Source organism: Ipomoea nil, unplaced genomic scaffold, assembly GCF_001879475.1.
Source record: "Ipomoea nil cultivar Tokyo-kokei standard unplaced genomic scaffold, Asagao_1.1 scaffold1421, whole genome shotgun sequence".
Taxonomy (NCBI): Eukaryota; Viridiplantae; Streptophyta; class Magnoliopsida; order Solanales; family Convolvulaceae; genus Ipomoea; species Ipomoea nil.
This window is the reverse complement of record NW_017617849.1, coordinates 1,517,898-1,545,179: the sequence shown is the minus strand read 5'-3', so window position 1 is coordinate 1,545,179 and position 27,282 is coordinate 1,517,898. Positions and strand designations below refer to the sequence as shown.

At 30.5% G+C, this 27,282-nt stretch overlaps 1 long non-coding RNA gene across 2 annotated transcripts in view; it reads right to left on the bottom strand.

Moving 5' to 3' along the window:
• Positions 1-27,282, bottom strand: part of LOC109188406 — a 38,281-nt gene that overhangs the window by 6,579 nt on the left and 4,420 nt on the right. Inside the window, exon 4 of one of the 2 annotated variants that reach the window (XR_002055412.1) lies at positions 12,190-12,209. The exons of the other annotated variant lie outside the window; for it this stretch is intronic. This is a non-coding gene — a long non-coding RNA (uncharacterized LOC109188406). Of the gene's footprint in view, positions 1-12,189; positions 12,210-27,282 lie in introns of those variants that run through there. 2 annotated transcript variants of the gene reach the window in all.

Below are 27,282 nucleotides of genomic sequence, written 5' to 3'. Positions count from 1 at the left end.
GCATTATTTAATGATCTCTCTTTATAATTGGTCAAATTATTTAATTATGGTCAATTAGGGAATAATTAAGGATGATAATAGAAATCCTAGAAGAATATAGAATTGAAGAATATTTAATTATTGTTATATTATTATTGTGACTCACGGAATACAATACAAGAATATTTAATTATGGTTATATTATTATTGTGCCTCATGGCCATTATATACTAACAGAACTTGAAAAGAAACAAATAATATTAATAATAATAATAACAATATAAGTGGTAATAATAATATCTAAAAGTAATTAAGTGTTAATAATAATAGTAAGAATGTTAACGTAAGAATTATAACATTGAATAAATCGTAACAATGAATAACTATAATCTAGGATTAAATTTGGAATTGTCAGGAAAGATAAGCGACATCTGGTGAAATTAACTCTTAAATAATTATATATCGATTTAAATATTCTTAATATATTACAACAATTTCATTCCGTGCATCGCACGGGTGAAAATACTAGTTATAATTAAAAATAATAATTTAGTAGCTACAACAATAAATAATACATATCATTTTTTAATTTAGAATTATGTGTCTACAATACCTTTATTCAAAAAAAATTATTCATTATCAATAAATTAAATAAGAGAAATAATGGTACCCGGGTTGGACTTCCATTTGGAAGGTTATGAGTTCGAGCCTCAGTGGAGGCGTTATTAGCTCTTTGTGTTTTAGTAGGTTGAGAAAGTATATGAACAGATACTACATTGTAATAGAGCTGGTAGCCAAAGTTGGCATAATTAGTACTCTATTTTACTCTTATTAAATTATTATTAATTAAAAATAATAATTTAGTAGCTACAACAATAAATAATACATATCATTTTTTAATTTAGAATTATGTGTCTACAATGCCTTTATTCACAAAAAAAATATCCATTATCAATAAATTAAATAAGAGAAATAATTTCATTAGTTATATTGTATTTATTTTTCTTCAATATAAAAATTCTTTATATTCAAATTCATCAATTGATTATATTTGCTACATTGTCCCTACAATGTCTTTATTAAAAAAATAATTCATTATTAATAAATTAATTAAGAGAAATAATTTTATTAGTTATATTGTCTTTATATTTCTCCAATGTAAAAATTCTTTACATTCAAATTCATCAATTGATTATATTCACACATTGTCTATTACCTTTTTTTGTGCAATATTTTTTTTTTAATTAAATATCAAAGTTATTGATTATAACATAATATTGTTTAATTTTAAATCGTTGTCATAATAATAAATACCTAATCAACAACAGTTCAAAACCATTAACGTTATGAATAAAGACAACATATTTAAACCGTTGTCTATGAATGTGAGACAAAATACGACAATTTTTAACCGTTGTGACGTTGTATTTGAAATATAATACAACAGTTAAAAACTGTTGTCATTGAGCGTGACTTACAACAACATTGATTTTAATAATAATCGATAGACAATGATTTTTAACCGTTGTCTTTGATATATATATATATATATATATATATCAAAGACGACGGTTAAAAATCATCGTCTTTGAACGTGACTTACAACAACAGTCAGACAACGATTTTTAACAGTTGTCTTTGATATATAAAACAACGGTTAAAAACCATTTTTTTTTAAGGAAACTTACAACAACACCAACTTCAACTATACTCAATAGACAAGAATTTTTTAACCATTATCTTTGATATATATAAAACAACGGTTAAAAATCGTTGTCTTTGAGCATAACTTACAATAACATCGACTTCAATAATAGATTTTTAACCTAAAAAAGTTTCAAATATTCAAGTTGCTCAAGTCCATATTTGATCTAGGATGGAATATTCCCTATAACATATGTTGAAAGTAAAGATTTCTTATTTTTTGTTTTATAAAAGCTGAAAAGAGATATCTAAATTGATAGATCATGAGTTGACTTGTATGCCTGAAAAGCCAAAAAAAAAACAAAAAAAAAAAAACACCTTGATTATTGCATTTCAGGCTATCATACTTGGGGTTAGACATAGATTTTGTGTCAAGAATTTATATGATAACATTGCTAGGTACATTGGAAAATGCTTAAAGTTTAAAGGATGCACTTTGGGTAGCAACTAGAACTATCATAGATAACACTTTCATAAAAGCTATGCAACATTTGAGAGAAATAGATAAGGATGTATTTACATGGTTGGCTGATAAACACCTATCAAGAGTGATCTAGATCTTTTTTTTTTTTTTTTTTTTCCTTTTTTTGCAATTCACATTGTGATATGCTAGTTAAGTAATGCAATGATTAATTGCTTGGAGATCATTAAAAAAAAAAACAATGGTTAGACTTTATGAGTGTAGGCGAAGTGGAACGGAACCATATACCCAACTATAGTGCTTGAGAAGCAAGCTGGAGGGTATATAGGGCATTAAAGTGATGATATTATTTTTGAAATTAGGGGAATGTATAAAGGTCAACACAAGGTGAATTTTATTTATTTATGGCAAAAGTGTCAAATCGTACCACGAACTAATTGTGATTCTTCATCCCACACCCTGCACTTTCATTACTGTCTATTTGATGCACAAACCGTCTATTTTTTTCCAATTAGTTTTTTTTTTTTTTACAGGTTGCATGCAAGTTGTAGGTAATGTGTTGATGATGTGGATGTGTTATGCTATTGACGTGTTTTATGTTGTAGAGGTTGCAGCCAATTCAGCAATTGTCTAAATTTAACCCAAATTGAAACCTAATTCACTAACCCTAAATTGAAATCGACGACGCAAAGAGAGATCTGAAACCATTCAATCACCCGTTCTACCACCCAAACCCTAAATCCCTAAGCTTGGCGACACCAATACGGCATCCCATACATCGCAACTACCATTGGACGACGAAGGAAAAGTGTCTGGCATTCGAAGGCAATATTTGCGAAGGAAGACTAAGCTAATTCGAAGTAGCTGTATATGTAGAACAATGTACACTGTTATAATGTTTTCTTATGCGAATATGCTCTGAATATGCTTTGAATTTGCTTTGATTGGCTTTGAATATGATTTGAATGCGGTGTGGTCCATGTTGTTGTTGCTTTTGCTTTAATTCATTATTGATTTTGATGTAGTGGGGTCCATGTATACTGCATTTTTGTATATGCTTTGCTAAAGTGTTGTCTTACATTTGTTTACTTTTTTTTGATAAAGTGGCAGGACATTGTTGGCAGGACTGCATATGTTTACTCTTACTTATCACAGTTGAAAACTGCATTTGTTCAAAGCTTTTGTCTGTTTAAAGTGTGGCAATGCTTTTATGTTAGATGTGCATTGCATTTGTGTTGTCAGGATGAATGAAACTGTGGAATTAATTATTCATCATGGTGGCAATTTCGTGCAAAAGCCTAGGTTGAAATATTTGAATGGGGAGACAGAGGTAGTGACTATGGACCCTGATGTTATATGCTATCCACACTTAGTAAAGTATATAACAAACCAAAGATATGGGAAAATAACATCTCTGACTTATAAGTTGACCAATGAACCCTTTACAGTTTTAAAACTAGTAAATAATGATGCTAGTAGTATACACTTAGGTAAGATTGCTTGTGAAAATAAAAGGTGTGAGATTTATGTGGAACATGGGGTAGATGAGCCTGATGTGGTTGGTTTATGTTTACCTGGGCCTGGAGTTCAACCTGAGGCAGAGTTAGGAGGTGGGGCTGCATATGAAGTTGAGGCTCAATTAGGAGCTGAGGAAGGGGGGGCTACATTTGAGGCAGAGTTAGGGGTGGGGCTGCATCTGAAGGTGAGGAAGGGGGGGCTACATTTGAGGCAGAACAACAGTTAGATGTTGAGGAAGGTGGGGGTGAAGATTCTGGATTTGGTAGTGACTTTTACATTGACTATGACACTAATATAAGCAATGGAAGTGAGCATTTAAGTAGTGGCAGTGGGCATGACTCAAATTTTAGTGAGCAGACTACAAGGGTGAAGAGAAAGAGAAAAGTTAGAGTAGATCCTGACCCTATACCACAGTATGTTCCAGCACCTATAAATCCTTTAGAAGCAGAGGGAGATTATGTGTACTATGATTCCCAAGATCCACCAACAGTTGAGGCAGATTTGGAGAATGAGGAAGGTGTTGAGGTTCAATCAAAGTACAATGACAATTACCCTAAGTACAACCCTAAATCTGATCCTCCCTTTATTGAATTAGGTATGTACTTTGATGATAATGTCCAATTCAAGCTTGCTATGATAAGTTATGCTGTTCACACCAAAAGAGATTTATTTTGGGAAAAAAATCAGCTAAGGTATGTGAGGGTTGAGTGTCTTGGAAAGGGTTGTGCATTTCATGTAAGTGCTGGGTGGGAAGAAATAACCAAGTGTTTTCAAGTTAAAGCAATTATGTTGGAGCATAAATGCAACAATCAATTCACATTAGGGATAGTTAATCAAAAGTGGCTAGAGTGGAAATTTGAAGAAAATGTGAGACAAAATCCAACAATTGGATACTCTGAGTTAAGTAGAGACATTAACTCTAAGATGAACATTAATGTGAGTGTCCGTATGTGTAGAAGGGCAGTGAATGGGATTCTGAAGAAGTTGGATATTGGTTATGAGAGTCAATTCAAAAAGCTTAGGGACTACGCTCGAGAGTGTTTGAATTCGAATCCAGGCAGTACAGTGAAGATTCAAACAACCATGACTGTTCCTACTTCACCTATGGTATTTCATAGGATCTATGTCTGTTTTAATGTCATGAAGAAGGGGTTTTTAGAGGGGTGTAGGAGGTTTATTGGACTAGATGGCTGTTTTTTAAAAGACAAATTGAAAGGTGAAATCCTCACAGTTGTTGGTAGAGATGAGAATAATCAAATGTACCCAATAGCTTGGGCTGTAGTGGAGATTGAAAACAGCTCTTCTTGGACATGGTTTCTGGATCTTCTCAAGTCAGACCTCAAAATAGTGGACAATACTTAATGGACATTGACGAGTGATCAACAAAAGGTCAAGCCATCACTCAATTTTGTACTTCTTTAAATATGTTAATAAGACTTAATCTGTTGCTAACATTAAATATGATTTTGCAGGGTTTATCTAATGTCATACAAGAAGTATTCCCTAGGGTTGAGCATAGAAACTGTGCTAGGCATGTGCATGCCAATTGGAGTAAGAAGCACAAAGGGAAAGGTCATAAAAACTCATTTTTGACAGATTGCAAAGACTCCAAATAAAGCACTACTAGCTGAGAAGTTAAAAGATCTAGAGAAGGTAGATGCTAGGGCACTTCATGACATGAGCAAGTACCCAATGCATAACTAGTGCAAAGCTTACTTCAAAGAAGAAGTAAAATGTGACATGGTTAACAACAATTTAAGTGAGGCATACAACAGGACATTGTTGGCAGCAAGGTCAAAGAACATTATTCCAATGCTTGAAGATATAAGAGTTGCAGTGATGAAGATGATTGCTAAGAAGAAAGCAATTGCAGAGAGATGGAGTGGGAATTTTGGCACAAATGTCCTCAAGAAGTTGAATGAAAATATACTTGGCAGTGCAGATTGGGAAGTCATCTTCAATGGAGTTGATGGATATGAGGTCAAAAGGGGTAGATTTCAATTCAAGATAAACTTGGAGTTGAGGACTTGTTCCTGTAGACTTTGGCAGTTGACTGGGGTGTCATGTCCTCATTCAATTTGTGCCATATTTCACAAGGGGCATCAACCAGATCAGTACATCCATGAATGGTACACTAAGGATGTCTACTTGAAGACATATGAGCATGTAATACAGCCTATAAATGGAGAGCAATTCTGACCAAGAACTGAAGGAGATGAGATACATGCTCTAGTTCCAAGGAAGATGACTGGCAGGCCCAAAAAAAAAAGGTTGAAGATGATGAAAAGAACAAGGACAAAAACAAATTAAGTTCAGAGGTTAGAAAGTTGTCAAGGAAATGAAAGATCATGACCTGTCAACTATGCAAGGGTAAAGGACACAACAAAAGATTTTGTCCTAGTTTGTCAAGCCAACAAGGAGCAACTGATGTTGGTACCTCTACGGCTGTTAGAGGAAGAAGAAGGGCTACTATTGCTAAAAGAGGAAGACGGAGGGCTTCTATTGCTGAAAGAGAAAGATGAAGAGCTCCTATTGCTGAAAGAGGAAGAGGGAGGGCTTCTAGTGCTGTAAAAATAAGAGGAAGGGCTACTAGTGCTGAAAGAGGAAGAGGAAGGGCTACTATTGCTGAAATAGAAAGAGGGAGGGCTGCTCAAAGTGATGGTGTTGGACTGTTATCTCAACAAAGCAGTCTTGGAATCTCAGGTAATTACATTAAGCTAACCGTGTTTGTATATTTGATATTTGTTCTATGAGTATTTGATTATGATATTAATCTTTTGTTTATATTTGTAGATTGCACAGAACAGTGAAGAGTTGCATATTTGACTAGGTTGTTTGGCATTGTCCATTTAGGCATATTTGGTGAATGTATTTTAGCTACTGATTTTAGGCATTTTGACTACTGATTTAACTATCTACTGCCAATGTCGATTTGGTATATTTTGATGAATGTATTTTGGCTACTCATTTTAAGCATCATTTTGAAAACTTATGTATTTTGGCCATGAATGAAAACTTATATATTTTTTACAGTGAATGAAAACTTATGTATTTTGACAATTTACTTACTCATTTTTGGAAATAAACAAATTTAGCCATACTTAGCCATTTTTGACAGTAAACAAATTTAGCCATACTTAGCCAAATTTAAACAATTAAGGCCTTTTGACTTCACTGAAAACTGAACATACACAAATGCTTACTGGAAAATGAAACTGGCAAATTTTCATTACAATCTTAAACCATTACTTGTTAACTTAACATTCTTGCTACAAGCACAACAATTACAACTAAGAGAACTATCCTTAACAATTCGTTTTCTTTTTTCAGAGCACTATATTCATTTACAATTAGTTCTCTCAACCCTTCTAGTTCACCCCTCATAGACACCACCAGCTTCTTTAGTTGTTCATGGTCACCTTCGCCCCTCCTTGCACTGTCATCCTTTCAACGGAAGAAGCCATAACCATTTCCATCTTAGACAAACAATACAATTTTAATAAATCCAAAGCTAAAAATTTTAAGTCAAAAAAAATAAATTCCAATTACCATAAATCCAAAGGTGGAATCATTATTATATTCTTGGAATGGAGCATGAATATAGTGCTCTCAGCATGTATCCAAGAAAATTTTTTCAAGAATATAATAAATTCAAAGCTGAAAATTTTAAACCAAAAAAATCGTAAACCTTATAAAAGGCCGTTTACTTCATTTCTTTGTTTTTCCATTTCTAATTCTCCATTTCTCCAATTTTCCATCTCCATTTCTCCAATTTTCTATTTTTTCTAATTTTTATTTTCTATTCCTCCAATTTTTCATTTCTCTAATTTTTTGATTTTTATTAAATACAATCATCCCATATATAATTTGTACATTTCTACAACAAAAATAATGATAATAATAATAATAATCGAATTTAGCAAAGAAAATGAGAAGAACATGTCAGACGTGGAGAAGTACAAGCGAATTTAGCAAATAAAAGGATAAAAACAAGTTAGAGGCGCACAGCAGGATTCGATACAAAGACCTCTCTCACCCAGCACTGTTCACCCGTATAATTTTTCACTCCTCCATTTGGAGAAGTCCAATTCTCCTTTCTCCAAAATTGTACATGAAGTTGAAAAATAGAGAGGAGTTAGACAAATGGAGAGATGATTTTAGTAAACAAGTTTTTCATTTTCCATTCTTCTATCTCTCCAATTCTCTGTTTTTCTGGAAAATCTTTTCCATTTTTCCATTTTGGTAAACGACCCCTAAGAATTGCTTTTCCGACAAAAAAAAAAAAAAAAAAAAAAAAAAAAAAAAAAAAAAAAAAAAAACCAAAATTCATTCAAAATTGGCTCAACAACTACGTACCTTCCACCTTTGACACCCAAAGAATTGCTTTCAGACTCTCTACTTGTGCAAATATGAGCTTTCAATCCACAAGTACAATAAACACTAGGCTCGTACTCCATGTTTACTCTCACTCGTGATGAATTGGAGGAAGATGATATCTTCGTCGGACACCACTACTTCGTCGAAAGAGATAGTTGTGGTTGATTATGCCGTCAAAAAACAATGAGCAGTGCGTGTGCAAAAGGGAGAAGACGAGAATGAACCATAAATTCTACAAATTAGCCTAGCCTCCACGTCGGATTAAGACCTGCCCCATGTCATCAAGTTTACAGGGAAACCTGTAAAAAAGACAAATTGGAAAAAATAGACGGTTTGTGTATCGAATAGGCAGTAATGAAAGTGCAGGTGCATGATGAAGAATTGCAATTAATTCGTGGTGCGATTTGACACTTTTGCCTTTATTTATTTATTTAGAACTTGTAATTGTAAGAGATGAGAGATCACTGGTATAGCATGCAAACATTATATTCTGCAATATGGCTTTGGAATAGAAATATATATATATATATATATATATATATGATTATGTTGAACAATGCTACTCAATTTGGACATTGTTTTAGACATGTAGGTTCTATCAACCCCTTTAGTAGGTCATGAGGAGTGGCCAACCACTGAAAGAGAGCTCACATTGCCACCATTAGATATATACTACAAAGTTGTAATTGTAAGAGATGAGAGATCACTAGTATAGCATGCAAACATTATATTCTGCAATATGGCTTTGGAATAGAAATGTATATATATATATATATATATATGATTATGTTGAACAATGCTACTCAATTTGGACATTGTTTTAGACATGTAGGTTCTATCAACCCTTTAGTAGGTCATGAGGAGTGGCCAACCACTGAAAGAGAGCTCACATTGCCACCATTAGATATATACTACAAAGTCTAGAAGACCTACGAAATTAAGAAAAAAGTCCAGTGGTGAATTAACTAAAGATAGAATGCATTTGTCAAGGAAGTTTGTGACTTTGCATTGCTCTCTCTCCAAGAGTAAAGGACATAACAGAAGATAATGTTCCCATAAATCCACTACTAGAATTGGAGATGAAGTAAATAATGAAATTTTTTATGGGATATAGGTGTTTGGTTTAAACACTCACCGGGATTTTAGTTCGTTCATGAAGGATTCTTCAATCTCTGGCCACAATGACATAAAGGATTACAACTCACTTGACTAGAAGATGTTGCCTTTGGAAACTTGAAAAAGAGATCGAGATCCGTAAGCGAGTAGCCTGGAGTCTTCAAATCTCTCAACCCTGCTGCTTCTAGAAATTATTTATTTAAAAAAAAAAAAAAAAAAAAAAAAAAAAAAAAAAAAAAAAAAAGAAGGAAAGCCTCAACTTCACCAGCAAAACCTTGGTCCTAAAAGAAGTCAACCAGAGCAAGGAAAGAAGATGCAGCCATTAACAATGAAGCAAGCAACTGATTAAAGTTCCACTCCTCCTGTCAGCTGGTTCAGGCTTGACTTTGTACACCTTGATGTGGGTGAAAAATGGGAGAAGAAATTGATGATCCATCCATCCCACTAGCCCTCACTGTCACAAGGTCGATCTACTTTACAAAGAAATCAGTCTAGTGGTCATCAATGAACAGTTTGATAGAGAAAACATGAAGGAAGGAAGCAGATGTTTAAAAAAAAAAAAAAAAAAACACTTGAAAAATGCTAAAAATGGAAAGTATTACAAAAATTTTAAAAAGCTAAAAACATACCAAATAAAGAAAAGGGAAAGTAACACATGAAAATAAAAATTAAAAATTAAAAAAAGAACAAAAACAAAAAGCACAAGAACAACAATAAATAAATAAATAAATAAATAAATAAATAAATAAAAAAGAACCCAAGCAAAAAAAAAAAAAAAAAAAAAAAAACTTGAAAAAATGTTGAAAATCATTTAAAAACATTAAATGAAAAAAATTTAAAAAATTTAAAAAAATAATTTTAAAACACAAGCAGAACAAAGACTACAATAGTAATAACTATTTGGATAACATAGGGAACCATAGAAATAAAAAAGTTATAAAATTAAAATAAAGGTGGCCTAGTGAAACTAAAAAACCATACAAGGTCTCTGAAAAAAGAGAAATCCAAAAGAAAAAAAGAAAATTAAACTCAAAACCAAAAAAAAAAAAAACTGAAAATAGGTTATCAAAATTATAAACAATAAACAATACTAAATTATAAAATGAACTTTGAAAATACAAATTTTAAAACAAAAAAAAAAAGAAAAAAAAACTAAAAAACAAAACAGAAGGAAAACTAAAAATCGGTTAACAAATATAAAATATTAAATTATAAAATGAGCTTTGAAAAATATGTATGAAAACTAAAAATATGTATAAAAAAAAAAAAACAGTTAAAACCAAAAATATATAAAATTGAACGATTAAAAAAATTAAGTCAAGTAATAAAAAACAAAAAAAACATACAAATAAAGAGAACCCAAAAATATGAAGGAAAAAACCATATTATTATTAAAAGTAAAACTAAAAACAAATAACGCTTAAAATCATAATGTAAACCAAACTTTACTACCATAATATTCAATACATTCTATAAACCTTTCACCTCATTAGAAGGTAGTGCCTGTATGCAAAATGAGGAAAAGAAACAAGCAATGCAACAGTGCTGGAATCACAAAAGTATAAACACAGAAATGAAAGCCCAAAACCAGTTGGAATAGGAAGGAGGAAGCATTACGTGTGGCCTTTTGGACTTGCTCCTGCAAAGTAGAGAAGATACTTTTAAGTTCATATCAAATGTAATGGGGAACTATAGTTTCAACTATGATAATAGTAAACAATTTAAAAACTAAAAAGAACACTTAAAAATGCAAAAAAAAAAAAAATCATTTAAAAAAAAAATAAAATGGCCACTTGAAAAAACACTAAAACTAACTCAAAAACGAAAACGAAAACAAAAATAAAAATTGAAAATGAGTTGATGCTAAATAAAAACAAAATGAACAAATTAAAAAAAATAATGCAAAGAATAATAAAAAATAAATAAAAAATAAAAAACATAAAAACTACAAAGAGAAATGAACCCAAAAAATGAAAGAAAAACCATATTAAAAATTAGAAATAAAAAATTGCATAAAAATAATTTTTAAAACTAAAACATAAAAACTACAAAGAGAAATGAACCCAAAAAATGAAAGAAAAACCATATTAAAAATTAGAAATAAAAAATTGCATAAAAATAATTTTTAAAACTAAATAAACACTTGAAACACTAAAAATACATGAAAAGTTAACTTAAGAAATACAAGTACTAAATTATAAAATAAACATTGAAAATACACAACAAAACAAAAAATAAGTATAAAGAACACCAAAAAAAATATAATGAGCTATGAAAAAAAGTGAAAGAAAAACCATATTAAAAATTAGAAATAAAAAATTGCATAAAAATAATTTTTAAAACTAAATAAACACTTGAAACACTAAAAATACATGAAAAGTTAAGAAATACAAGTACTAAATTATAAAATAAACATTGAAAATACACAACAAAACAAAAAATAAGTATAAAGAACACCAAAAAAAATATAATGAGCTATGAAAAAAAGAAAGAAACTATCCAAAAGGGACAAAAATGTAAAGCAATAAATGCTGAAAACTCATTTTAAAAACTAAAAGAAACTTGAAAAAAAACACTAAGAATAACTCAATAACGAAAAGAAAAAGAAAACTTAAAATTATTTATTACAAACATAAAAATAAATTATAAAATGAACTATGAAAATATATTATGAAAAAAGAACGTAAAATAAAAACAAAATGAACAATTAAAAAACGAAGGAAATTAATGCAAAAAATACAAACGAATAAACACGGAGTAATATGTTAGGCAAAGCCACACATGCAAATTCACCACATTGTGAAAAATAATACCTAAATATTATAATTTGGTAGGGTTTCCGCTGCCCTGGCATCACTGAAATGGCAAAACCTCCATCATCTGCAATGGTAACAACTCTTGGACACAGTCAATAAAATTAATTGAGCATAGATATTAGCCACTGATCATGAAGTATCTTGGCATTTCTTTCTTAAAATCATTTAAACTATAAGCAAATCTTTGAAAAGCCCTGTTGGTTCACCACTTTCCCCACCGGATCTATCAGGAATGTGCTTTCACTTCATCACAAAATTTAACGCACTTCAGACATTGCCTGCAAAATTTAACGAACAACATCCATAAGGGAGGGGGGGGAAAAAAAAAATACACATATACAGCAAATAGTAACCATTCACTTGTATATGCTGGTCAGTAATGCAATATTAACAGGAATTTAATTAATTGGAAAAGAATTGGTCTTATTAATCCTCAGCAATGTGACTAGATAACATAGTAGCTTGCGTATTCCATGTAGTCATATTAATCCCCAATATATACAAAACAGAACAGACAAGTTGAAAATACTTTTCTAACACTCAACTTCAAAAATATGAAAACAATTTAAAAACAAAAAAGAACAATTAAAAATGCAAAAAATCTTTTAAAAACTAAAATGGCCACTTGAAAAAACACTAAAACTAACTCAAAACCAAAAACAAAAAGAAAATGAATTAATGCTAAATAACAACTTAAAAAAAAAATTAACTCAAAGAATAAAAATAAAAAAAAAAACATAAAAATTACGAAGATAAAAGAACCAAAATAAAGAAAGAAAAACCATATTAAAAAGTAGATATAAAATATAACATAAAAAATAATAATCTTTAAAACCCAAAGAGCACTTGAAAACACTAAAAATGCATGAAAAAATTATATTAAGAAATATAAGTACTAAATTGTACAATAAACATCGAAAAAACACAACACTAAAAATAAGTAGAAAGAACACCAAAAAACATAATGAGCTATGAAAAAAAAATTATCCAAAAGGGAAAAAAAAATGAAAAGCATAAAAAAAAACTTAAGAAACTAAAAGAATTTTTTTAAAAATTAAAAATGAACAAAAGAAAGATTAAACTGAAAGGAAAATGAAAATAAGTTACTAAAAATATAAAAATACAAAATTATAAAATGAACTTAGAAAATATGAAAATCTTTTTAAAAACTAATAAGAGTTTAAAATGCTGAAAATCATTTTAAAATTTTAAAAAACTTGAAAAAATGAAAAACAAAAAGAAAATTGAAAATGAGTTATGAAAATATATTATAAAAAAAAAAGAACATTAAATAAAAACAAAATGAACAATTTTAAAAAAAGAAGGAAATTAATGCAAAGAATACAAACGAAAAAGCATAAAAAATAAGGAAAAAAAGAGTAATGCTATATGGATCTTAGTTTTTCAAAGCATAAAAAAAAACTTAAGAAACTAAAAGAATTAAAAAATAAAATAAAATAAAATAAAATAAAATAAAAAAGATTAAACTGAAAGAAAAATAAAATTACGTTATTAAAAATATAAAAAGAAAATTGAAAATGAGTTATGAAGATATAAAATACTGAATATAAAATGAACTATGAAAATATATTATTAAAAAGAACATTAAATAAAAACAAAATGAACAATTTAAAAAAGGATATTAATGCAAAGAATACAAACGAAAAAGCATCAAAAATAACAAAGAAAAAAAAAAAAAGAACCCAAGAAAAAGAGTTATACTATATGTATCTTAGTTTTTCCTTAAGTAGAATAAATACAGAGTAATATATTAGGCAGGGCCACACATGCAAATTCACCTAACCTTTCAAGTTTTGAGAGAACATAACAAAGTAACAAAGTAACATGTTTGCACACAACACATTAACACTCTCACAATAATGACTCATAAATCTCATACGTATAAAGAAATACAGTTATTTACAATATCATGCCTTCAAATCCAAATATAAGTTTTACCTTACATGCCCAACACTATCCAATGTCACTCTGGGACTTATCCCAAAGTGACCCTATTTTCCTATAGACACTATCATTCTACAAGAAATATTGGTAAATATTAAATTCCAAGGCACAACTCAAAAACTTCTAATTTAAAACAAGTCCATTGAATTCAATTAGTATTACTGAATTTCATTGATGCCTGTATCTTGCCCAAGAAACAACAAAAGAGAGAAGGAAAAGAATTTTCATTTGATCTTAAGGGCTAATGCAGGAATTTGATACCTTCTATGAGAAAGAGAGATAAAGAAGCAATATTGTTCCTTTCTCCTCCAAGTTCAGAGTTTGGGTTGCAAACTGTATGTATTACACCTGAAAAATGGTGGCATGAAGACAGAGTACACATTAACATATAATAACAAACAAAAAGGGAATTGTATAAAGAGAGACCTCACGCATACAAAGTGGGAACGCACCATCATAAAGCATCACAATTTTCCAATTCTCTGAAGCCCTAGCTAAAAATCTTGGGAGCCACAGCATCCACAGTTGTTCCACTTGTAGCCTTTAACTGAAAATTTTGAATCTGAAATTACATAGAATATACTAAAACAAGGGCACAATCAACAAACAACCCACGTTCATTACAATTATCATTAATGTAATACTCCTTATGATTTTAGAAACATGGAACATTATATTTAGAGTAAAGTATACAAGTTGTTTGGCCATGGATAGAACACAACCAGACCCAGAATATGAAAACAGAAAATTGTTCATTTACAAATATCATAAATATGACTACGTTATTTGAATGACAGGGATGAAAGAGTACCAGGAAAATTATGGATTGGGGAGTGAAGGTGAAGAAACCCAAGGTCAAAGGCATGAGTCAAGATGCAGGCTACCGCCGTGCATCACACCAGGCGGCAAATCGACTGTAGGGAATGACAGCAGGTTTTGTGAAAGAGCAATGGACGGGACTGTCGATCGCTGAAATGGTAAACCCTACTAACAGCAGCGTTTACATTCTGGGGACTTCTTTCAGTAAAATGCACCATACTATGAAAAAAGTTACTCATAGAAGAACAACAGACCTCAATTAATGAGACTCGTTGTTTGCTGATCGCTTACCCCTCGTTGGGCAAGCAACCCGAGCGACAATTTTCCTGAGCCTTGAGGCCCCCTTTTATAGGAGCCTCAAGGCTCCCCCTGCCACTTCTCCCACCGATGTGGGAGAAGTGGTAGAATTATGGCCTTATGTTTTTTTTTTTTTTTATTATATAATCCTATATATAATAAAGCCATATGATCTTGTGAAAATTAAATGATGATAATCAACATTTAATTTTCACAATACCATAATAATATTATTAATTATAATAACAATAACATTAACAATAATAGTAATAATTAGAATAATAATAATGATAATAATTTCCACTGACTGTTTATAATATATATATATATATATATATATATATATATATATATATTTATTTATTTATTTATTTATTTATTTATTTATTTATTTATATTTCAATTTCTACTGGCAAATCATTGTGTGAACGATGCTCCACATAATTGTATGGATCATGAATATCAAATACATTTTTAATATATTAAAAATACATTATTTTTATATTGAAAGTACCTTCCATACATATATAATGTACCCTTAGTATATTTAAAATATACTTTTTCTTGCATGCAACCCCAAAGTTCATAAATTTGAAATTAATATATGGCATAGCTAGGCGGCTTAATAATTAAGATTGTTGATGTGCATATTGAGGACTACGGAGACAAAGATGCGTTATTCGTGGATTCATCGGATACTATTCAACAACACTCTCCAACTTAATTGACGTGAAGTAGGCTTTGTAACATTAAGATTATATTATCGAATTATTAGTTCTCATATTTTATTGATTACACACTTAATTCGATAGTATTTGGAAGAAAAAATCAATGTTCGAACTAAGATTGTGATTTTGGTCTTTAAAGGTCAATTGTATGTTGCTACATCTAGAGTTAGAAATCTCAAAGGTCTAAAAATTTTGATCCGTGGTGACTCTAAAATTGTAATTCAATTACTATTGTAGTTTACTAAGTTCTTAAAAATTTGTAATATTAAATACTATGTACTAAATTTTTAATATAGTTTAAGATTTGTAGTAATCACCCACCTTAAATATTATTTTAATTGTAAATATATTTATGTTTATAATTTTATCATAGGAATTCACACATAATAATTATTAAATAACAAAAATTTTATATATGAATAAACCTCATATTTTTATAACATATTTTTCGTGCATCGCACAGGACATGCAAATACTAGTAATAATAATAATAATACTCCTTAATAAACAAAAATAATTCTATACACTAATGGGACGTTTGGTTCGCGGAATAGAATAGCATTCTCAGTAATAGACCTGTTTTTTTGTTTGGTAAAATTTTTTCCTTAAGAATAACCTAAAGTTAGTATTTTTTTACTTTACCCCTCAATTAAATTAGGTTCAAACTCTTCCGCCTTCACAAGATATTTATCGTGGTGAATGTATATGGTATTTTATATTTATTATATTTTGTTTTAATAAATATATATATATATATATATATATATATATATAATTATTATTACTAGTTTTTTTTTAATGCTACTAGCTCTATTACAATGCAGTATCTGTTCATATATTTTCTCAACCTACTGAAGCACAAATAACCAATAACGCCTCCACTGAGGCTTGAACTCACTATCTTCCAAATAGAAGTCCAATCCGGGTACCATTATTATTATTATTACTAGTTTTTTACGTGCATTACGCGATTATGATAATGCCCAATGTTTTTTTTTAATAAGTACTTTAAAGGATATCAAGACAATATTATATGAGAATTGTTCATGCATAGATAATTGAATGTTGAATTTATGTATTTAAATAGGTAATTTTAAGTTTACAAATACAAGATAATATAGTCATAACTTGCACACAATGTGCACAAAAAAAATATTAAATAGATACTACATTGTAATAGAGTCAGTGGATGCGTTATTGGCTCTTTGTGTTTCAGTAGGTTGAGAAAGTATATGAACAGATACTACATTGTAATATAGTCAGTAGCATTCAAAAAAATATTAAATAGATCGTGGTTTTAGTTAATAAACGATAATGTTTCACTCAATTAACATTTTACCATTGAAAAGTAATTACAATTTAAAATATAATTAACATTTGGATAAGAGTATTGATAAAACTCATGAAATATTAAACAATTAATTGAACAGATTTCCAAATCCAAATTATTACACGATGAAGTAAATCAGCAATGTGCAATGCAATGCCATGAAGAAGGTGGCAGTGAGGAGGATAAGAAAAGAAGGAGATGAAGAAAGAAGAAAAATGGACGGATCTAGATTTAATAATATACATAACAGATGTGTATCTTCAATAATAAAAAAAAATCTTAATATATATTCATTAAAAATTTTAACAATTTTAATTAGTTTATTTTTTAAAAAGGACATGAGGTCGGTTTTTTAAAAAATGGACGACTATCTTGATTAAAAAAAAAAAAAAAAGATATGATGTCAATTTTTTAAAAAACTGACGTCGTATCTTCATTATAAATTTTAAAAACTTTAATTAATTTGTTTTTAAAAAGATACGACGTGGTATCCTCATTAAAAAAATTCAAAAAAAAATTAAGATATGATGTCGCCGGTTTTTTAAACCGATGTCGTATCCTTATAAAATTGATTGTCGTATCGTTTTTAAAATTAAAAATAAATCTCGTAATTATTAACAACGTCAATTTTATTAAAGTCGGTGATATATTCAACGTTATATGTTATTTTTGTAGCAGTGAGAAGAGTCGATTGTCATTAGCACTTAAACAACATAAAGTAAACTATAAACCAAGTCAATGAAATAATATAACCATTCCATCTATGAATCATCCTTATTCATATATTTTAGCACAAATTAATAAATATTTTCCATGTTTCTTAACCAGACACAGAACTTGCACACAATATGCACATAACTACTTATAGTAAATTCAAGGTGTTGAGCAAACGAAGGAGAAGAACAGACTGCGATTGGTGCTGGCCGATCTTCCATGGAAAAACCAAAATTAAACTTTCTAGAATAACAAATAAAGAACAGCATGAGTTCAAGAAAGAAATCTTACAACAGTAAGCCTTTTGTGCCGCCCAGCTTTCATTTGTTTATGAAACTCCTTTAATTCTTCCTGCAAATATATGCCAACACAATCATCGTCGGAATCACACCAATTCCTAACAACGAACCAAAATGGAATGCACCCTTTTTACCTCTGTGAAGTATCTATCTGATAACTTAGATATTGGAACTTCTGCTTCCACATTCGAGACCCCAAGGTACGGTTCTCCTGATGAAGATTGGCTTACACCTGTAAGAACATTCAAACTTATTGTCAGAAAGAAACAGAAAGAGGTTTAAGGAATTGCAGGACGATATATAGACACTTAGACACTTGACAGAAATACCTGTAACTTGGTGAAGATACTATGAACGTTTCTTTGTTTTAGAATTCATTTTAGAGATTCTAACTATACTACCCACCATGTTATCTTCAAAGGTTTCTGGGTTTTCTTTCAAAAGGCCCTCAACAAATCCCAACCTCAAAAATATAAGCTTAATGTTCTCTGCACTAATGGCAGCAAAACTGGTTTTTGGTATATCCTGAGCCTCATTAACATCATCATCATCATGGTTCTCTCTGAAGTGCGCCTCCAGCAAATGATAAACACTCCTTGAAACTGATTTCTTCTTAAATAGCTTCTCGAGTTTTTCATCACAGAGAATTTTTCTTTTCTTTCATGGATCCATAAGGTCGTTAGAAGTCACATACTTCTTCACTATGGCGTCAACATCTTCTTGAGAATACTGCTTCGATTTTTTGCCAATTGAATCGAGATATTCTATCAATGGCTTTGAACCCCATCCAAGAAACTCCAATTTATCATTGCTTCTGGATTTTCTCTTATTGTTCTGGACCTCCATTGTGTTGGATCCACTGCCAAGCTCCATTGAATATATTCACCTGCCATAAAGAGTTATAAAATCTCTATACAATTGAGTCTCAATGATAGCCTTGGCAATTTGTGACATGATGGGTTAACACAAAACAAAAAAATAAATAAAAATTAAAAAATTTCATGATTGACAAATTAAATTATAACATACAAACCAAATAAATCAATGTAAAAAAAAACACTAAATATTTATATGGATAAATTTGATTAATATCAAATGCGTGCATTAATAGTGAATTGGATGTGAATTTAATTGAATTTAAGTTTTTAATAGTACAATCTTTCGACTCATTTCCTATTACACTCTATAGATAGTTTACATAACTTTGTATCAAATTTCAATCAATAGAGATTTCAAAACTTTGATTTTTTTTTTCTTTTTAATAACTCAAATTAAAGTAACGCTCAAAACTTAGCTTTACTATGAAAATTTTGTCATTTTTCGACCACCCAAAAAAGTAAATGAAAATTTAGGATTTTAATTTTCAATTTGTCAAGCAAAGCTTGGTGTAGTTTGAATCTACAACCATCTGATAAAGACTGTTGGAATTTTGATCTGACCACTTATTAAAGATTGTTGAAAAAATCCATAACTTTGGAAAAACGTAATGTCCTACCACTTTTGCCGGTGGTAGGAATTTTTGACACCCAATAAAAAATCTTTAAAAATTTTCCTATTTAAAAAAGAAAAATAATTAACGAGAAACAAGATCGGGGATGAAAAAGAAAAAAGGTGATTGGTAACATCGATCACATTAACTGGCAATCGGTGATAATGAGAAACAATTTTACCGGCCTTAAAAGTGGCCGGAAACGTGTTTCCGACTAGAAACCCTAAATTTCCAATCGTGTCTAGCATAAAAATAAATAAATTGTGAATAAAATCTTAGTATAGGCAAATGTAGAAGTAGATAGATTAATTTCCAAAATTAGTGATTGAAGGAGCAAAGTAACACCCAAAATTAAACGAATCATCAAACAACAAAGTGGAACAAAAAAAACAACAAACAAACAAACAAATCAAGTACAAAATCATTGAACAAATAAACAAATGTAGTAGAAAACTAAATTTGGTTGAAGATGTTACCTGATTGGAAGAAACGAAGCCTGATGCGAAGTGAGAAACGAGGAGAGAAAGGAGATTGAGAAGCAACGCAGATCGACGATTAGGGTTTGTAGTGAACCCTAATCGGCGGATCGGAGATTTAAATAGCTAGCTTTAAATATAATCTCGCATTCTCAACATGCGCAAACTAATTTTTTTTTTTCTTTTACATTTGTTCTGATTTCAACTCCAAAAATGCTTAGACAATATAATGTAAACTCTAGAATAAATCAAGCTAGGAAATAATGTGATCACTTGTGAATCATAAATTTATTCATATATTTCAATATAAATTGAATGTCATTCTCGTTGTTTAACAAGACATGCACAGAACTTGCACACAATGTGCACAGAAGTTAGTGTAGGATGATTATCTTACTAATATTATTTTGTTGTGTGATTTGAATACTCTTTTTGTCAATAAATTCCCCAAGTAGTTAATATGATTTGCTTTATTATTATTATTATTATTATTATTATTATTATTATTATTATTATTATTATTATTATACCCTTATGTCATTTCACATGTTAATCTAAACAGTTAATTTTTTCAAATATATTTTTACCGACCATTGATATAATTCGCTGGTAAAATCCGCTAATATAATCCTAACGCTAATTGCTAACTCCTGATTGTTAAAGAAGGACATTGCGGGGCGGTAGTTCTCACTTCAATTTGTTGTGTGATTTGAATACTCTATTTGTTAACAAATCTCTCAATTACTTAATATGATTGGCTTTATTAATTATATTTTTCTTTAATTTTTTCATGGTATTAATAAAATACTTGGTAAATAAATATATAACATTTTTTTTTGAAATAATAACTTACTGCATTATATTAAATCAGAACAAATACAATCAACAAGAAAAGCAAGAAGGTTGTCAAACCACTCCCCACCACCTGACGTAGAAACGGCTTCTCGAGCAACAATATGGGTAGTGCGATTCGCAGGTCGCTTAACAAAGCAGAAGTCAACACCATCAATAGTGGATGTTACTTCTTTTACATCATCAATAACAAAACCAAATGAATAGAAAAAAGAGTCAGAACGTAATGCATAATACACAAGTTGTGAATCTGTTTCAACATCTGTATCTCCCATACCCGTACCCTTTAACCAACTAAGGGCCTCCCGAATGCAAACAGCTTCAGCCACTTCAACATCATATCTACCCTGTATGGTTATACTCCTCGCAGCCAAGAACAACCCACCATGGTTCCGTAAAACCCAACCCATTCCCATCAAGTTATTACCTTCATCGAAAGCAGCATCTGTATTCAATTTTAATCGACCAAGTGAGGGTGCTTTCCAACGATTGACAGCAGCCCCATGATTCGTCATCTCGGCGTCAGTTTCATGAACCCCCTTCCAATCCTTCCAGAAACTAATAGAAGATTGTACCACTGTCTAGCGGTCAAAAAGTTTACCATTCCACACACATAGGCATGACCACAGTTCCGGTTCCGGTTCCGAAAATGGTCAAACCGGAACCGGAACCTTATATTAAGGTTCCGGTTCCGGTTCAAAAACCGCCGGTTCCGGTTAGAACCGGCGGTTCTAACTGGAATTTCTATCTTTCTTTTTTTTTTTTTTTTTTAATTATGTTATATATGTTACACGTGGCCAGGCCACAAGGCCAGTGGCCTACTGGCCTTTGGCAAGTTTTTAATGTTTTTTTTTTTTTTTTTTTTTTTAAATTTCACGGTTTGGAACCGGAACCGTCCGGTTCTGAACCGGAACCGGCGGTTCCGGTTAAGAATCGGAACCGGAACCGTGGTCACCCCTACACACACGGTCATTACGGCTGCCCCATAGGCCCCAGCAAGTCATTACAAACATACATTTCAAATCCTCATTAAGAGTAAGATAATAAAGCAAAAAACCACTCACGTAGGCTATCATAGGTTGTAGATGATGCGGGTATTCCCATGGAACTCCATACTGGTAAAACATAGGGACATTCTGTAAACAAGTGTTGTGCTGTACGTCTCAACTGTTGGAAAAATAGCATTAAAATGACATAAAATGACATGTTAAGTGGCTATTTTGTGGTACAATTATCAGTGGGGTCCACTTTCAATTTGGATTGGGTCAAAGTGGATTCGGGTTCTTCGTAGTGAGACGAAGAGATTGATATATTGTACGCTCAAAACGGATAATAGGTGAATGAGATATTGATTCTCAAAGTAGACCCATTAAGTTGGAAAAATGAAGGGAAAAGTGAGCTTTGTCCCCTTTTATACAAGAGCTTTTTTAGAGCTTGTAGAATTGTATAGCATAGAGGCTCTCTCTCGCGGGGGAGGGGGGGGGGTGCAAATCAAATTCCAACTAGAAACGAGATCAAAAGGCTTGATTCAAGCCCGAGCTCGTGTGCGCCGGCACCTGCGGGCACGAATGTCGTCCGAAAATTGGCTGGCCTTGCGGGCTAAGTTATGCCAACTTTCGGTATCAGTTGAGCAACTCTCGAGTTGCTCTCGTGCGCAGCGCGAGGTTGAAACTTCGGTCTACCAACAGATACGTCTCTGGACAGTTGGAGATTTAATTCATCCGTTACAGAATTAATTTATGTATTTGATTTTTGAATTAAATCTGCACTAAAGACCAGCTGTTTCAGATGTTACAAGGCTGGTGTTAATGGCCTAGTTAAATGCTATTTGATGTCCTACGTCCCTATATAAGAAGGAGGGTAGCAGCAGTGTTTCTACACGGGAGAACAACACACACAACACAGAAAATTCTGTTTTTCCCAGACTCTGCTCCTACACCTTTCTTGCTACTGTGTTTTGCCCGTGCTCTAGTTTGCGGGGTTCGTTCGTTTGGGTGCTCAAACGTCGAACCGTTGTACGTTTTATCCTGGGAAACCTAGGCCACAACGCTCCTAGCACTTTTGGGAGGTGGCAAATAAGGTTTTAAGGAAAGACATGCACTTTGCCTAACTCGTACATTTCTTTCTTTCTTCTCCTTCTTTCTTGTTTTGGATTATGCTTTTAAGCAAAAATCCGTTCTTTCTTGTTAAATTGGAATTATAATCTAAGGATTATATTTTCTTTTGGTTGATATATATTGGTATATCTTTTTCGTAGATATACATTTATATGTAACCGTTGGGTCCGTCTTATATATATTTGTGTGTATATATATATTTCGGATATATATATCCAATAATATTTTATATATATTTCGTGTGTATATATATATATATATATTATTTTACGGATATTAAATCGATTGTGGTTCATTATCACCAACATCAACTACCTGGCCACACATATGGCAGAGCAAATTACATGCAATATGCTTGGTATTGTATAACATTATTTTGTATTATAACTTTAATTTTTAATTAAAAAATAGTGCACAAAAAAATAATAGACAATGTAGTGAAGATAATCAATTGATGAATTTGAATATAAAGAATTTTTAAATAACTAATAAAACTATTTCTCTTAATTAATTTATTGATAATGAATATTTTTTTTAATAAAGACATTGTAGGGACAATGTAGTGAATATAATCAATTGATGAATTTGAATGTAAAGAATTTTTATATTGGATAAAAATAAAGACAATATAACTAATAAAATTATTTCTCTTATTTAATTTATTAATAATGAATAATTTATTTTTTTGAATAAAGACATTGTAAACACATAATTCTAAAATAAAGGAATGCATATATATTATTTTTTGTTGTAGCTACTAAATTATTATTTAATTTAATAAGAGTAAAATAGAGTAATAATTATGCCAACTTTGATTGGGATGAGGTTCGAACCTAAAACTTTTCTTATTAAAATCAATAAGTAAGTTAATGGTGAACTAACAGAAATTAACGGAAAAGATAATATTTAACGGAAAAGTTAACGAATAATCATATTCATTAATGATAAATTAGGAAATCTTAAGGAAAAATTAAAATCTGATCAATCTGAGCCATTTATTTGATTAAAAAATTTGACCGTCATTTTTTCTACTCATTATAGGCCTAACTCTTTTGGGCTTTTATTAGTATAGTAGATAGTAGATAGTAGATTATTACTAGTTTTTTTAATTATGCGCGATGCGCAAAAAATAGGTGCCCAATATTAATACATTATATTAAAATTTTAAATTTATTTAGATTTTAGATATTTAAATTATTCTAAATAATAATAATAATAATGTAAATCATTTTTATAAATTTGATATTTATATTTTAGGTAATAATTAACATATAACTCAAATATATAATGTGTATATATTATTATTAATGAAGAAGATAAGAAAATATATGGTGAATGTATGTGCATGGTAACAATAGTGGAAAAGATAACGGAAGTTATAACGGTAGGGGTATGTTTGTCCAAAATATTTTAATGTACAATCTTTATAGCATAATGTACAAAAACAAAAAAAACAAAAAAAAAACAAAAAACAAAACAAAACAAAACAAAACAAAAAAAAAAAAAAAAAAAAAAAAAAAAAAACTTAACGGAAAAAAACAAACATAAATGAGGGGTAGAACTTTCATTTACACTTATTATGTTTTTAGATTTAGATTACATAGATTATTATTATTATTATTATTATTATAAGGGTATTTATGTCTTTTAAAATATATTTCATTCCTATTATATATTCCTTGTCTATTTAATTCCTTAGGAAATAACATTTCTATTACCTTAAAATTCATTCCGTGAACCGAACATGTTGTAAATGTTTTCAAAATGATTAAGGGAAGTCAACTAAAGACTAGTAATAATAAAGTTTTTTTTTTTTAAAGCAATATTTTTAAGTCAAGCAAATTGTGATCACCTCAACCAAATGTGTAAGAGTTTGCAAGCTTCGGCTAACCATTTTTTAATTGATATAATTCGATTCGGTTAATAGTTAAAGATTTTACATAATTTCGATTATCAGTTATTTCGCTTCGAAATTGTTAGTTAACCAAAATTTTATGTATGTATGTATATTATTAATTCCTAAATATTTAATAATATTAATTTTTATAGACATTGATGTAATAGGAAATGTTAATCATGTGATTGTTGAACTAAAAATTGTTGAACTAATTGTTGATCATGTGATTATCTGATGGAAGGTATATTTACAGGGATTCTTACAATCTAATAGTGTTCACATTTTTTGGTTATGCAAGGACCAAAATTTCATATGATGGCTTGAAGACAACTGATTTAGAACAATCGTTGTAAGTCACGTTCATAGACAGTGTTTAAAACTGTTGTCTTTATTTATAACGTCAACGGTTAAAAACAGTTATCTTTGAGGGAAACATACAACAACACTCAAACAAGGGTTTTTTAACTGTTATCTTTGATATATACGACAACGCTAAAAAATCGTTGGGTCATTGAGCATGACTTACAATGACACTGACTTCAACAATAGATTTTTTACTTAAAGATAATTGTTTTTTAACTGTTGTCTATGTGCACAAGTTTCAAATATTCAAGTTGCTCAAGTCCATATTTGTTGTTCAAGCCAAATTTTTTTATGTTAAATTTTAATCTTCAAGTATTTTTCAAGCGAATGATAAAATGTTTGTGTAGACCTACAACTTCTATGTTTTGCATGAAGTTATTACCTATGCATAGTTTGCTCTTCCTCCTACTCATGCAAGAACACTTGCATAAAGCTAAAAGGGTAAATAATTATTTAAAAAAAAAATTAAAACTAAAAAGAATACTTCAAAAATGCTAGATATACAAATAAAAACATCTCAAAAAGTAATTTGAAAAATATCAAACTTTGAAAACATACCTCAAATACTAAAAATACATAGAAAGACAACCAATAACCATAATAAGTAGTAAAAAGATTAATCAAGAGAAAAAAAATGAAAAGCATAAAAATAAAAATAAAAAAATCCAAAAAAGAAACAAAATTGAGAGAAAAGAATAAACTAAAAATTGCAATGAAAAATTCAAATCAATTTTAAAAGAAAAGGCACTGAGTCATTTAGTAAATAACAATAGTAAAACACTTTTAACAAAATTAATTTTAGTAGTGTGTCTCTACTAAACACAGACGCCTATTATTTTTGGTAGTCATATACCCCTCAAGTAGAATACCAAGTTTAGCAGTTGGTTCTAGCTTGCATACGTGTCAGTACCAAGACCCGACCGGTGCCGAGCTCATATCAACCGGTCGATTAGAACCCCCATACTCTGTCCCGATCACAGCCACGTGTTGCGTTTAACCGCTTGTAGCACGTGTAGATTCACCCTCGTTAGAGAACGACGCGTGTAGGGTTTCCTCGAGTAGAACGCTCTTAGTTGCATGGGAGCCACGTGTCAAACATGCTGGGAGTTCGGGAGCAGTCGCTTTGTCCCTATAAATACCCGCAATAAATGCGGGTAGGGGGGACGTTTGGAGAGTTGGAGATAGGGAGAGTATTGCCGACCCCATATCCCTCTATCCCGACCAAGAGCTCATAACCTAGCAGTACAATACATAACATCGTATTTACGCTATCAATTTTATTTTAAAAAAATTAATTGGAATTTGAAACTATAAATTATAAGAATGTACTATAATTATGACATGACACCAGGTATTTCTATTGAATCTGTAGATACAACCAAAGTTATTCCTCAACTAATCAGTACACAATTAACTGTTTGGACAAAGATAAAGAAATTGATGAAAATGGACAATCGCTAGGTTACTGCAAAATATTTGACATGTAAAAACAATCAATTACCCACAATCTTCAATTGAAATGATAAGCATACCTTTTGAGTTCTGGGAGAACATATTAATGTAACTTGTTTGCACATAACATATTAGCACTCCAACAATTGTGAGAAGAAAAAAAATAATAAAAAAATTCTGCAATTCTGCAAAAAAATATAAGATGTTTGATGATAACTGGAAAGGTCAGACTCAAGAGACACAAAACAGTAAAAACACATGAGATAAGAAGCCACAACATTGTTTATTCCATTTAAATTTTGATCGAGTTTCCTCCCAGAACTGAAATAGAAGTCAATGAAGGCCTCCATAAAAAAATTATAGAAAATATTTTAGCCAAATAAAGCAAGTGAGACATCACATAAGCAAACAAATCACAAACTTTAAAATGTCAACATCTTTTAGTATCTAAAACTTTCTAATGAAAAAAATAAGTTTTGGTGACCGAGTTCGGACAACAACTCCGGAGCTCATTACCTGGTTGGCTGGTTCCAACAAGAACATGTCACTAAGA